Here is a 15,491-nt window from a genome sequence, read left to right on the forward strand (position 1 = left end):
GTTGTTCCGTATTGTTTTCATAGCCGTGATGCTATCGTATTAGCTTTGCGACTGAAGGTCAGCTTTAAAAGGTTTTCCATTACTGAAAAGGTCAGTGCAACTTGGTGGGAAAACCTGTCCACCGCTTCGATGGGAAAGTAAAAGGTGCATGAGGAAATGTTTTAATGGGATGATTTAAATTTTTTGAAGTGATTATTTGAAGTAGTGATACGTTTATTCCCACAGTCCAAATTTATCCAATGACATGAATTTGTTTTTGTTTCCAGAATGTGTTTCTGGTGTTTAAAGGTATAAATTGAGTTTTTTTAAAAAAAATCAGAATATATCTTGACAATGTGCAACATGAGATGCAATAGAAGACACTTTTTGGTCAAAGGCTGAGACATGTTTTTTTGGTAGTGGTAGACTGTGGCCCCTCACTGCACATGTCTAATGTTGGATAGTCCCCAGTTATGTACTGGTATTCTATATTTTGTTGTGTAGCCTTGCATTATAAAGGTCCTATGCGTGTGTTGGAATGAATACTAAAGGAGTGCATTGCAATGTGGGTTGTGTTAGTCTTGTAAGTAATAGTCCATGTCAATTGAATAGTGACTTCTTCTTAATGAGAGCTAAGTTTAGACTTTTTTTTTTTTTTTCTTTTTAATAATAGAACATTTTCTTAGTTAAACAAAAAAATTTAAAATACAAAAATAAAAACTTTTAAATACTTATAGAGGATGCGACTGGTCAACTACATGCATTCTAGATGACAAATAAACTTGAACTATGTGATTATATCGGTGATCTTTTACCCGTTTGCAACATGCCAGATAATCTTAGAATATTGACAAATATTGCTAGAAATAGACCGAAATGATGCAAAGACATGATGCAGATAATTTAAAACTTTTTTTTTATTTTGTGTAGTCAAAGATAAAATGTGGATATTTGCTATATATTGACTTTATTCTGGTAGAGTCATACCAAAAAGACTATTTTAGGTCAAAGTAACATGTGACAATGCCACTGCTTTAGTTGTGTGTCTTCACTCTTCTGCTTTTAATCTCATTAGGGACAGTACTTGTGAGTGAGTTGTCGATGCCACATAGATGACAATGGAGTACCCACTTCCTTTTGGCAGGAAAAAAAAACCTCCACCAGACCCACTCTCAGCCTTGGCGGCCATTTGCTTTAACCAGCTGGGTTTCATGGAAAGGGAGGAGAAGAACAGGATTGAGAGAGAACATCATAGTATCCTAAGCTGGTTGAATTGCAAACTCCAGATCAAGAAAAGTCAGATCAAATGTCTGGACACCTACAAAAATAATACATAGATTTAAAAGAGAGAAAGAGGAAGAGATGAGAGACAAGAAAACAAAGGGTGTGAGTCATGATTAAGGCATCAAAAATTAATGTGATTAAAAGGGGAGTAAACATAGAGAACTGCTTTGTGTACTCGACAAGGTTTTCTCAGCAGCCTAAACCTATAGCAGAAGGTTTAGGATTACCTGAGCTAATATTAACGGTTTTCTTTCAATAGGTAAACAAAAAATACAGACAGACCTCAGACTTCATGGTATTGTAACACCAGTGACTGTAGTTCCTAGATGTCAATATGCAGTTCTCCTAAATTAGAAAAACAATTGGCATGTTTTGTATTTATTTCCAATCTCTACCTTTTACCAAGATATTTATATTCTTGGAGTTGTTGCCACAAACTGCCCCCAATTGTCTATTTTACATAACATCTATACTATAGTAAGGGAAGTATCTGAATAATAAAAGACGCTCGCTATCATCCAGCTGCCTGTCTTATTTCGCTTGTGAAAAGGTTTACTTACATCTTGAGTAAACAAAGCGAACCGAGGAATGTGTGTGTGTGTGTGTGTGTGTGCGCGGGCATATATTGTATGAGGCTGTTCTTGTCACTACCCTGATCGGTGGCTAGAGGGTGCACTGTAGACATAGTGTGCATGAGTGAGAGAGGAGAGATACAGAGAGAGAGCGAGCGAGCGAGTCGGTAATGTATTCCTGCCTGTGGCAGGGCTGGTCACATGGGGAGAGCAGCCTGTTTAAAACAGCCACTGCTCACTCAGTCAGAGCATTGCGAGACACAGAGACAGATGCACACAATCGGTCGCTCTCTCTTCTTCTCTTCACGAGCATACACTTGCACGTCTGCGCATACACACACACAGACACACACATGCTGCAAGACAACTTTTTCCTATTGGACTGACACAACGTACACACCCGGGATAGACACATTCCCCTTTGGCTACAGTGGAGAAGAAGATAAGGAGTGACACGATCCAGATAAAAAGAAGCATAAAAAAGGTTTCCAGTGAGTAGTTGATCTTATTAGTTTCTTTTTTTTTTTTTTTTTATGGACTTTTCTCTTGTTCTTCTTCAGTGCTGCCTTGACCACGACCTGACAGAGAACGTAAGATGGTTGGTGGATGGATGAGTAGGGGGAAAAAAAGAGTGATGGCAAAAGTGATTGGAGATGTGGTGCCAGTGCATCCCTGGAATCCCTCTCCATCCATTGCACTGGTCTCTCTAGTCTGAGAGGATCTAATGCTGTTAATTAGCAGCGTGCTCTTGGAATGAGAGGAATGCCAATGCGCTGAGCCGGAGCTGCGGTTTGTGTCAGATTGAGTGTGTGTGAGCATGTCCTCTGGGTCTTATTTGTCTTTTTGTATATCAGTTGGATCGAGGTGGTCTGTCACACTGATGTTGTGCAGATTCCCTAAGACACACGCTGCTCAGGGTGTGATTAATAGGAAGCTATTGATATGCAGATGGAGGTAGATAGACCCGTCACTGCGCTCCTGGTCATATGAGTGATGTGTTGTGTTGGTGAGGCAGGATACGAAAGGGGGGGTTCAGTGTCACTCTGTTTCTCCTCTGTCTAACCCTCTCTGTATCCTTTCTCATCCTCTCTTCCTGCTAGTTTCTACCACAGCTGCTAATCTCTCCTTATCCGACAAGCTCTCCTCACTTTCCCATCCTTCCTGTTTCATTCATTCTTTTCTTTTATTCTTTTTCCAAGCGCAACTTTCCACTATCTATCAAGTTTCCCCTTCTGGAAGAAAGAGGCTTACTCCTGAACTTTCATCAAAATGACAGAAAAGTTTTCAGAAGAGGAAAAAAGTGAGAAGAGAGAGTGGGGAAGAATGAGGGAGAAAGTTGAACTAGGGGAGGGTAAAGCAGGGAGGAGGGTATTTTGGGGTTGGGGGGCATTGAAAAGGCTGACACTGGCTTGGACAATTAGCCCGGGGAGTCTGTCCTGGGGTGCTATTCTGAGAAAGGCTTTGGCCCCCGAGCCCTGGGCGCTGGGTCACGGGATGCCTTGACCCTTCCAGTCAACAGCTAGGCATGGGAGCCATTATCACGGCCTGATTGATTAGCACCGAGCGGAAATCCCTTTTCTCTTCACTCTTTGGGAGAAAAAGATGGGAGCTTTTTGTCCTTTTGCCACAGCTGGTTTAGTATCTACCTGTGTCAAGAAGTTGAAGTTTTTACACTATTCTCATCTTCACTTTGTCCGTTAGAAAGTCTTGATTTGAATTTACTTCTCAGTGTTGGATCCATCATTCCCCGACACCTCCAACATGTGTAGCTGTAAGATTATATTTATCTGCATATTTTAAAGAATGTAATGAAATTGACTACATTGTGTGTTATGACTTGTCTTGACCTCCTTTGAGCGGTGCACCTGCAGAGTAAATATTGTTGCGTTTCGAGGTTACCTGGAAAAAAGAAGAGGGGGAAAAAAGCTACGCAATTGAAAAGATTTGCAGAACAAAAAGAGTTCAGAAAGACAAAATCTGGTTTTAAGTCTTGCCACTTTCCCTAAGCACTCCCCCTTCCTCTTCAGACAGGGAGTTTAGCGGGTGTTTAGCCCAGCTCACGGCTGATCAAAGCAGTGTGTGTCAGACTCAGCTTAGCCCAGGCACTCCTTAATAGACCACCATTTTCATGCCTAGTTGGTGGTGGTGGAGCGGGAGCGATTGATAGCAGGTCAGTGGAAGGAGGGGTGTTTGCAGAAGTGACCGAAAGAGTTCAGGGGAGAGAACGTCAACTTGGCAAACAAGGCTAAGAAGCGCTTCTATATGAACAACACAGACAGCCAGATCAGCGCAGACAGGCAGCTGGATGATAGCAAGCGTCACAGGTGAAAAAGTGGGAATAAATAACAGATGCTAGGCATCAAGAGCCTGCAGAAAGGCACGGTCCAATACCAGTCAGCGGACAGACGGACAGGTTTTCAGCTGTCTTATTTCTTATGAAAATACCCAGCACTTGCAGGGCATCCAGCACAGGATAGCTCCCACACATGGTTTGGTTTTGAGCTGGAAGAAACAACAGATGGGGAAGAGTGTGTGCACAGCCACACACACACACACACACACACAAGTGGTTGTTTGTCAGTAAGATAACAAGAAAAAGGTAATGCTTCCACATCTATGCAAGGTAGGCCTTCACATGACTACCTACATGTGTCCTTACACTAAGCAGCCAAAATACAAGCAAGTAAAGCTTGTATTGATTTTCAATCAAGTGTGGAAAAAAAAAAAAATTCCAGGAAGAAAATAACTTCAATCTGATACATATTGTTTTACTTCTCGAACCATAAGGAAATGGTTTATTTTGTATGTTTTCACCTTCCACCTTCCTCAAATTACTTTCCTTTCCTCTTTTAATATATTCTTCTATAACCACTATTAATCGCTATTTGTTTCAGCTGCTAACATTTCTCTTAAGTTTCTAGGCACTTTGATCACTGCAGAGCAGTAGGTGACTGCAATTTGTACCCATTACATAAGCCAGGCACCCGGTCACAATGTGGCTTTTGTTAGATTCATTTAAACCTTTCTACTTCAAAGACAAATTATTGATCAGATTTTTTTATGTACCATTTTGGTATACTGTTATGTAGGCCACTTTCTAAGAGATGTGCTTTTTTCCTACAGATATGAACAAACAGCCTGTTCCGTCACATAAAACACAGCCCCAGTTGTTATGCTGTTTTAAACCAGCCAGGTGCAATTATGATTGGCATCTTCTTCAGCCAATGGACTGCCTTTTTCATTAAGTAAACCTCTGTCGGCCGATGATGGTGGCCTTCACAGAACTCAGCCAATCAGAATGTGTAGCAGGCTAATACTTGTACGGTTCCATCTCAGGTTTATTAAAAGAGATTCATTGTGTATTGAGATGAGTTTCCATCTACACATGAGCTCACCACCTCACTGCCACAAGTCTGCATATCAGTCCATTTACAGCTTTTTATGTTATTTTTATATTGGAACCACTAACCAGACTGCTGATCTGCTTTCTGTTTGTCAGCTCTACTTCTACAGTCCCTCAGGTACATCTGTGCCAATTTTCAACTGGATTCTCTGTAGTTTTTTTCCATAATTACACAAATTGCACCCAGTACACACAGTACTGTATGTATTATGTGTGTTTTGTGTAATAATGAGAAGATGCTACAGTGATTCTAGTTGAAAATTGAGGCATAGGTACCTGGGAGACTGGAGAACAAGAATCTGGTGCAGTGTCCTGAAAACAATTAGATTTTCTATAAATGTTTATTTCATAACCCTGTGCAGTACTGTATGTATTGTGTGTTTTGTGTAATTATGAGAAATTGCTAGAGAGAATTAAGTTGAAAATTTACAGAGGTACCTGGGAGGCTTTAGAACAAGCATTGGCGGTGCCAGCCGGAATCCTGTACACACTGTGCGTACGATTTTTTTGAAGGTGTAGAATTTTTATTCTTTATTTTTTAATGTTTTGCTGGGCTGTATTAATCTGTGTTTATGTACGCTGTTACAATCCTCTGCTGTAAAGCCTAACTGATCTTCAGTTTTTTGTTGAGTAAAAATTAATTGGAATTGAATCATTTATCATTTTTTGTTTGTTCTGCCATGCGCACTGCCGCTTCATGCTCTGGCAGCTGTTCACGGTGCTGAACCGGGTGACAGCATTACTACTCGGAGCAGAGAGTTCTTGTGGCTTGTTTGCGAAATGTGCAAGCCGCGCTGCTCAGGGACTGGCGGGCCTCACATCTGAGGTGTATTCCAGAAAGGAGGTTCAACAAACTGAGTCAACATACCCCGCGATGGGAAACTCTGGGTATCTGGTTCCATTATAGCTGGTATGAAGTGCAAACCATGGGTTACTTACGTGCACAAAGAAAAAAGCCATCATCAACTGAGCAAAGATCACGTCTCATTTATGTTGATTTTTAATGTAATGTAGTCGCCAGTCCAAAAAAGACGTCATAAAAAATATGACCCCAACCTTACACTCCCAAGTGCGCCTTCTTACCCGTTGCGCCACGGTAACAATAGAGGTATGTGCGCACTAACAGATTGAATCCTGGCGACGCCACTGAGAACAAGAATGTGGTGGAGTTTGCTGAAAACAATTTGATTTTCGATGACTTTTTGGTATATAACGCCTGTACTGTTGGTGTGATTTATGCTTGCAACTGAGGTGTACTTGAATGCATCATTAAGCATTTTTGTCACAATAACGCCTGTACAGAACTGTTGGTTTGATTTAAGATGTACTTGAATGCACCATGAAGCGCCTGTCGGCTTCTGATGACTTTACCGTAATACGAGATGTAAACGGGCATTCTATTTTAAAACCGCTGATGCCGTTACCGCAATCCAGTGGACATGAGGACTTTTGGCTTAAGAAAACAAGGCAGGCTTCGGCTGTTTAATATGTTAAGTTGCGAGGATATACATTTCTCCATTGCTGTTTTTTTTTTTTTTTTTTTTTTTTTTTTTTTTTTTTTTTTTGGCTATTTTGGCAAATAAAAGGTAATTTTCTCTAGTGCTGCTATGGGTGTAAAAGTTTGTAAATCATTTGTATTTGTGGCTGACCTTTGTGGCTAAATTAGCTGTGATCTTGCACTGTCCTTGTTGCTGAAACACAGCAGATTTTGACAGCTGTCACTCAGAGTGAGAGATGCTCTGTGACGGGCAATTGTCCATGCTTCTTTAACGCTGATTGGTTGTTTGTGTTCACGTGATATTATTGGCCCATTTAGTTAGAAAAAGGCACTTTAAAAAATGTATTCTGTTACATTTTTGTCTCTTTCTTAGTGTTGGAACAATACCCAATGTTTGCTCCAAATTAAGCACTGACTGTATATAATCAAATATTGCACTCAAAACATACAGTGTGGATAAAAATATTACAGTTGTCCCAAAATCCTTTGTCATTCTCAAAAAGCTCCCTCCACCCCATTTTCAGCTCTTCTATGCCAAACTCAGAGTGAATGTCCTGTGTCCAGATCAGAATCAGGCACAGTGTCGTACTGTAACTATCTTATCGTTTTGAAGCCCAACTGTCTGACGTCACCAGCTCCCACGCAACTTTCACTCACTCGGACTCCTGGGCATAGGACGCACGTCGCATCCCTGTTGTGTGTGTCAAGCTGTACGTGCCTGAGTGCAAGCACTCTTCCCCACAACTTCTGAAGCTTGAGTCAGCGCACAGTTCTGCCTCCCGACAGCCGCTTTCACTTCTGGAAGAATGTGTGTTCTCAAGCTGTCCATCACGAGAAGCGCCTTCTTTGTTTTAAAAACTCCACCCGGGAGCATTGAGAAGCAGGTCGACAGCCACTTCTGCATCACAGCAGAGTTCATCCAGCCTTTTCCGTTCACCTCAATGACAACACCAGCTGGCATTTTTTCTCAGCTGAGATTGTTTTCAAACTTAAACTTCACCATGGGTATTATTTCTGCCCAGATGTGATACATGTCAGGAACACCGTAATGTCTGTTTTTTTTTTTCATGTCCAGGTGTGTAAATCTATACTGTCTTTGCTCCACATGACTTAAGTGTCCCCATCAAAGGAAAATCAAAAGTGAGCGAGACCACGTCCTAATTGATGACGAGGTCCGCGTTGGAAAATGTGTGTTCCAATCTGTCGTTTAGCAAGAGTTTGGAAAGAATCAAACTTCTCGGCAATGTCAACTGGCACATTTAGGCAGATTTCGCTTTATGAAATGGAAGCACCGAGAAAGCCCACATTTAAACTTGTAGATGCCAAACTTCTTTGCCTTTTCTTGTGCTTCAGCTCTACCCAAAAATCTGCCATGGTTGGCTTTTTTAGTCCTTTTAAACACTCTGCAAAACATTTTTCAACTTGCACCACCCTAGCAAATCCCCACCTTCTAATTTTCCCTATATTTCGGTAATTTACCTTCTGGATTTAAATACTGTGATGTAACTTCAAAACGCATTGTTAGTTATCATATTTTTTGAACCAGTTTGTCATATTCACCGCTTCCTCAACTTTAAATGGAAAAAAAAAAATGGGCCCTATACACTAAAACATATGGCATTTATTTTTTTTTATTTTTTTAAGTTTAAACCTGATTATTAAAAAGAAACAGTAAAAATAATTAGTATTTCAAGTGCTCATGCCAGACTGAAACTAAAACCACGAAGCTAATATATGGTCATCATTTTCCTTGATGTCCACTAAAATCCACATTCCAGACCAATAGCTATTAATGGTTGATATGCACTGCCTTTGCTGACCTGTGGGGGCAACAACATGCATCTGCTGCATAGTTTACTAGAAGTGGAAGAACATTACCAGTGGGTAGAGACTGAAGAGTCAGTATGTTGGAATCTGGAGGGAAAAACATTGTCGTAGATGCAATGTTTTTGGATACATTGATACAAGTCACACCTCCTGCGAGATGCCATCCCACTTCATGGGCTTGAGTTGTGGAATTTTTGTATAGCCTCAGGTGCAAGATTATAAGGGTAATGTAAATGAGGATGAATTCCGTAAAAGAACTGCAGCAAAAACTAATTTCCCTACTTTCAAACTTTCTATTCTTGTAATCTTTGTTGGGAACAAGTGAAATAAAGCAAGTTTAACATAGTACCTCAGGATGTCACAGAGGGAAATATTGATGATTGGCTTGTAGGTATTTGTATTTTTACCAAAGGTTGTTTACTGGCAAAAGAAACTGCACTCCTCCTAACATGGTTTGATATGCATGTGTGTTTGTGTTTTGAGCTAAAGAAGGTTCTTCTGTTGTATAACGCATATTGGATTGCATCCCAGGTTTATTATTTGGCACTTCCCATGTAGTTTTATTAGTTTAATAGCTCCATATTGGAAATTCCAAAAGAAGCAACAGCAACAGACGTCTGACTCTGCAAATGTTCATCACAACAGTTTTATTTAGTAGACTTTTCACTTTCTTTTCTCATTTTCAGCCTGAAAACTAATTATTATATTGCAAAGCCTGTTATCTGTTGGCATTCAACGTCAACAAAATGAGATTAAGATTAAATCAGAGTATTTTATTACAAATATTTGATAGTAAATTTGAAGGGTTGAGACCTGATTAGTGGTATGAGGTGGAAAGGTGTTTTTTCCTTTCATACGTTATGTAAAAGAGTAGGAAATAGAATTGAGCTTGGCTAGCATTGAGGCAAATATAAGAATTGGGTTTGTGTGTTCATGTACATTTATCCATGAAAGCTTGGTGTGTAACAAGCCTCCAAATGGTAAAGGTCTAAAAACCAATGCTCCAGTCTGACAAAGTGAAGCTCCCATGTTTTTCTCGGTCTTTAGCTTTTGAGTTTGAAATGCCACTTGCTGTGTGCTTTCATCTAACAGCACCTAAGGGTGTGAAAAACACGACAAGATTCTGATAAGACTTGGCACCAATTAAGGCACCTCACATGCATTCATCGCCGTGTTTTACGACAGTTTCTTATCTGCACCATCTGCTTGGAAGATCTCACTTAGACAGTAACTTCCTATCCAAGTATTTCATTTATCTTACAGAAATATATATATAAATACAGATAAAAAGCCAATCCCTAGTGCTATGGTTTACTCTGTCCTATAACATTGCATCAGGAGCCTACATTTATTATATTTTTGATTCCTAAAAAGACTTTTGATTTAACCTTTAGAAATATGTGCCCAGTTTTTAGTCTCCGTTCCATATATCTGGCTTTGGGGAATCAGTTTATTAATGATCAAATTGTTTTGTTTTATTTATTTATTTTTTAAATTTATTTATTTTATTTTTTTTGTGAATGTCTGTTTTAACTGTAGTAGGAGACTAAAATAGTTGTCCATCTCAGACAGTGAGAGTAGCATTTCTTTCATTATTTGATCAAAGCAAAGAAATCATGGAGTTAATAACAACAGATAAATATACATCATACGGCGTGCACTGCCATCGCTGTATGTGCAGTATACAGCTAGACAGTCAGCTAAACTCTTTGTGTACATCAGCACTCTGAAGGCAGTCTCTTAATCACCAGGTTTAATTTGTACAGCAAAGTGTAAAATTGAAATTAAAGTCTGTAATGTAATGCTTCATCGCGTACAAACTTCAGACGCAGATCAGCGTCCATTAAGAGTCAATTGTATAGCTTAATGTAATTCTAACTGTTCATATATAGATATTTTTTAAACTTAAAATCTTAAATAAAAATGGCTGTGGTGCCAACTATACACAGTAAATACAGCTTATAACATCAGATTTTAAATTGTAAATAAGATTACAAAAATACCAAATTTCTTCAAAATAAGGATTGTCAAATAGAGATATAATTACAAATAATCAGTACACACCCACAATGCTACCTTAGGCATGAAGATTTATGCAGATTTACTGATATTTCTGGCTGATAAACAATAGGTCCGTTTTTCAGTTTGTGTACTTGTGCGGACTCGTGGGCTCCGCTCGTTTTACCGAGCATGCATCAGAGGAGACTTGTGCGTACTCCGCCAGCTATATTTCCCAGCATGCACTTTGAACATACGCATGACTCCTTTTATTATTATTACCATTTTGTAAATTTGTTTATTCCTTTTCTTCTTCACTTATTCTTATTTTTCAGTTATTATCATTAATCATTGAATTAATAAATGTATTTATCTACTTCATCCTTCTCCCAATAATAGCCAACTATAATCATTTTTCTTTATTTTTTATAATTTTATTACTAGCAATATTTTGTAATTATGTTTTTCCTTTGCCCTTTATTATTCTTATTAATTTACATCAATTTTATATAGCACTTTTCTGGGTACTCAAAGTTGCTTTACAATGAAGGGAGCAGTGTTGGGGTGTGGTGCCTTGCTCAAGGTACCTCCGGTTCCCAACCCATGTCCCTACGGACTAAGCCACTGCTGCCAATTATCTATGTGGTAAAGGGCAGCCATACCAGTCCTATCCACTGTCCTTTATGTTTGTTTGAATAAATTGCCTTTATCGCCTATTGCATCTAGTGGACAATACCAAAATGGAACATAGCGTAAAGATATTTTTTTTCTACACATTTCTAAATAACTATATACAAAGAATATTTAAGGTTTTTTGATTTTCTTCTCAAAAACAGTTTATTTAAAAGACACGACCCTCTGAAAATTAAAGCTTCCCCCCAGTTCTACCCCTAGAATTACTAAAAGGCCAAGTATAAGTTCAATTTTATATTAGTTTTCATTTTGTAGGTAATTTCCTACATATAAATATCAGTGGCTTCTGCTAAAGAATATTATGTCAATTGGCCATTTTCACCATTGCATCATTTTGGGTTCATATACCCAGGGTTGTGAGTAACTCGTCCTGGTTGGCTGATTTTATGAGGGTTTTTTTTTTTTGTTTTTTTAACTTTATTATTGTCTTGCTAATCCTGTTGGTGTTTTCCTGTCTGTGTTCTGTGGGTTTAGGCTTTTCTCTTGCTCTACAGACACTCTCTTGTCATACTATGGTTGGGTAAACATGCGTACAACATGAGAAATTTGGTATACAGTATGATAATGTGAAAGACTGGTGTGAATGAATAATTTCTGTATGTGCTTTGAGTCTCATTGGAAAAAAACACTATGTATATCAAAACCATTGTTTTTATTATTATATATAGCTGATGTCAATTTTCATTGGTATGAAATCCCCCCCCACTGACAGCCTCTCTTACTCCACTGATGATTACCATTTTAATTCATAATGCTGTGTAACTTTGCATGTTCTCCGCAATGTGACAAAGAGGTAGACAAAGAAGGAAGTCAATCATCTGCCACAGTTTATACCTAAAGACGTTTTGCTTGGACTGTTGTTGCTGTTAGAGTTATAGAAAAGGCAGATTTTACAAAACACGAGAGGAGACACAAGTCACTGACGACCAGGTAGTGGAGAGGTGAGGCGAGGCATAGCCAACAACATCTTTGTCTTCTTATGGGGGAGATTTAAAGAGACAACATGACCGGAAAGACGACTCAAGAGGTGAAGAAACGGCTAACAGCAAAAGTGATTGTGGTCAGATTAGAGGAGCAAGGAAAGTCTAAGAAAAGAGTAGATTCAATTACGGGGGAGCAAAAGGTAGTTTTAGGGAGAGGTTTGGATGAGGGATGTAGAAACTTGTAGGGTTGAGGGGGTTGGCAGAGGCTAACTTAGACTGTGATTGTGGTCAAACTTCAGAAAAGAAGACGAGAACCAAATAGGGAGAAGGTGAAGGGGAGGGGAGGAAATCGGAGTATTGGAAAGAGAGGGAGGAAGAGCTGATGAGTGGTAAACTTTGAGGAAATCAGGAAAAAAAGGGATGGCACAAGGTAAAAAGAAGATGAGCTCGTAAGAGGCTGACAGCATTATAGCCACTCGCGTAATTGAGGTCATAGACGAGGGAGAGGTGCATAGATTAAAGAAAATGAAAGGAGACATGTTGGATGAGCTTAGAGTTGAGGTGATTTGGAGGCAAGATGTGACACTGGTGACAATGGAGATTATGCATTCATTCAAATTTTCACATTTTGCTTAACAGTTAAACAGTCAATGGCCACGGTTACGTGATGATTCTTAATTTAAAATTCATTATTCCAAATTTAATTAATTGAAATTAAAGTGTTCTGCTTCATGTCTACATGGAAATAGTAATTATGAATTTAGGTTGACATGGAATACAGGTTTATTCTGCTTTATTCAATTCCGCTTTAGGTCTGGGGGTTGGGAAGGGGTTCTGATTGGACAGGGGACGAATATGACGTATTCACATCTATCAGGAAAAAACACAAAGTTTTTTGGCTACAACATAGAAAACCACACGAGAACTGTTTTCACTTTTATTATGATTGTAGTTTTGGATAAAGCAGCTGGACAATAACATACTTATTCACTTTGGTACACAGAACAGGAGAAGGTAGATAGGAACTAATTGGATTATGTTGTCATCGCGACTGGCCGAGCGTGCACAGTACGACCGGAATCAACTTAAAGCAGAATTAAACGTTTATAAGACAGAGGAATTAATTGATTTGGAATTTCAAATCAAAATAAATCAGTCACCTAATACTGATTTAACTTTAATTTGGAATTACATTTGCATTTAGAATTAAGTGTTTACAAGATCAGTTTATAGAGGATTTATCTTTTATTCTGAATTAAGGCGGAATTAAAGCTCCCATGTAAACGTGACCTTTTTCGCTTCGTGGGGGGCCAATGCAAGATGCAATTTGGGGGCCTTCAATTTGCATAACCGCATAGATGGATAGCCAATGTAATGAATGGTCAATGAAACGCTGAATAATGAGTAACTATCGGCTGACGTCGCACACTGATTATTTTTGGAGTCTAACATTTGTCACTTAATTATGCCTCAAAAACAAAAGTAACAACTTATAATAGTGGTTTATTTCCTTCTTGTATCCTACATTTATTTTCAAACATATTATATATTATTCTCCTTAGTTCTGGGAGAGGCATTAGCTTAATTGGGCCCCCTAGTGGCTCATGGGGCCCCATGCAATTACATATTCTGCCTAAAGCCGGAAACACCTAAGACTAGAATACATCCAAATAATAGTATAATGAGAGCTTGGATATAGCATTCCAACAATGGATAGGTTGTGCTTCACATTAGTCACTTAGAAACAACGTCAAAACAAATCCCTTTAGTAAAAAAATTAATAAATAAAAAATGTGGATTTTTCTTTATTGTCTCAGAAACTGTTTCCTACTGTAATATTTCACATACACAACCAGACTATGCTAGTTTTTTTTAGTCTTCATCCATAGGAGTTAAATTGGAGTATTGTAGAAAATAAATAAAATCCTTACGAATACAATAATATGAGATTTGTTCATCTTGTGCAGGGTTTTGAAAGTCATAAGTCCCCACATATATTATTGTTTGGTTGTGATTTTATATTTAGTTTTGCTTTCATAACACGTGGCAATGAAATAAAAAATTCTTCCTGTTGTATTTGTTTTCATGTGATTTTTCACAAAGACTGAAACCCTGACTTACCCATGTGTGTAGAAAACGTTCACCAGTCTAGTGCCATGCCACATTATTAATAATGCACTGCATTAAAAATGCATAACCTTTCCATCATTTGGAAAATAAGCAATAGGGTACTCACTTTAGAAGAGGATGTAGGTTCATCTTTATTTCAGACATATTTTGGATATATTTATTTATCTCTTATTTATCGCTATTAAATATAAATAAGCTATTGAAAGGCTTAGAGCTATGCCTCTCACGCTGTCTCAATCATTTTCTGTCTTTATAGGGTTGTGTCCATCTAATGTCTCGGTCCACTCAACAGTGTGAAGCTGCTTTCTGTGTTACTGCTTACGTCCATCTCCTTCCATATCCGTCCATAAATTAGCCCTTTGTTGTGCATATGAGCTTGCCTTTCTGCACGTGTGTGTGTGTGTGTGTGTGTGTGTGCGCGCCTCTCTCTGAGGCAGGGGCTTTTAATCTATTAAAGCCTGATCTTTAAACACTAATCAATGTACCCTTTTATACATCCATTACAGTGTGGAGAGTAAGGGATAAATAAAGCATGACAGTGAAGCTCAATATGACCACATAACACTAAAATGTCCCAAGCTAGTCAAATGGGTAAGGAGCTGGACTACTTTCTGCAGGAAATAGGATCAAGGAAGGTTAAATTTCTGAGATTAATATCAATTGTTTTTTTTTGTTTCTGCAGTAGGAAGCTTGCAGTTAAGTCTGAAAAGATGCATATGATTTAAATAACCATGAGGAGCTGGCTCCAATGACCCCACCCATACGTCTTTGAGAACCAATCTAACAGTAGAAGAGCTGCTTTTCCTCACAAGGCCAGAAAGGGATAATTGATTTCCTTAAAATCTTTTAACTTAAACAACAGTACACACAGCTACTTGAACATCATTTTTTTTTTTTTTATTGTATTGAAAGTTGCAAACTACGGTCTCATTGTAAGCATGGCAACAGGAAGACAAAACCCAGTTAAAGCTGTAATCAAAAGACAAAAGGGAATAGAGCAGGACAATATATATTATATCAGGAAATACAAACTGGTAATGTCAGAAACAGCAGATCCATAAACTTTGATAGCACACATGCGTACATCTCGCCCACGTCGGCACGAAGAATGAAGTTGCATCGGCGAGACGTATTATGGAGAGCGTTTACTCATTGGGCAGACGTCGCGGACCCAACGGCGTTTG

The 15,491-nt window shown here is 38.7% G+C and overlaps 1 protein-coding gene across 1 annotated transcript in view; it reads left to right on the plus strand.

Annotated features, from left to right (window-relative positions):
* The first annotated feature begins 2,057 nt into the window (after positions 1-2,057).
* Positions 2,058-15,491, plus strand: part of cntfr (ciliary neurotrophic factor receptor) — a 330,218-nt gene continuing 316,784 nt past the window's right edge. The window contains exon 1 of the mRNA XM_028463551.1: positions 2,058-2,326. The gene's annotated coding sequence lies outside the window, so the exon portion shown is untranslated. The remainder of the gene's footprint in view (positions 2,327-15,491) is intronic.

The sequence above is a fragment of the Gouania willdenowi genome, chromosome 12 (genome assembly GCF_900634775.1).
Source record: "Gouania willdenowi chromosome 12, fGouWil2.1, whole genome shotgun sequence".
NCBI lineage: Eukaryota > Metazoa > Chordata > Actinopteri > Blenniiformes > Gobiesocidae > Gouania > Gouania willdenowi.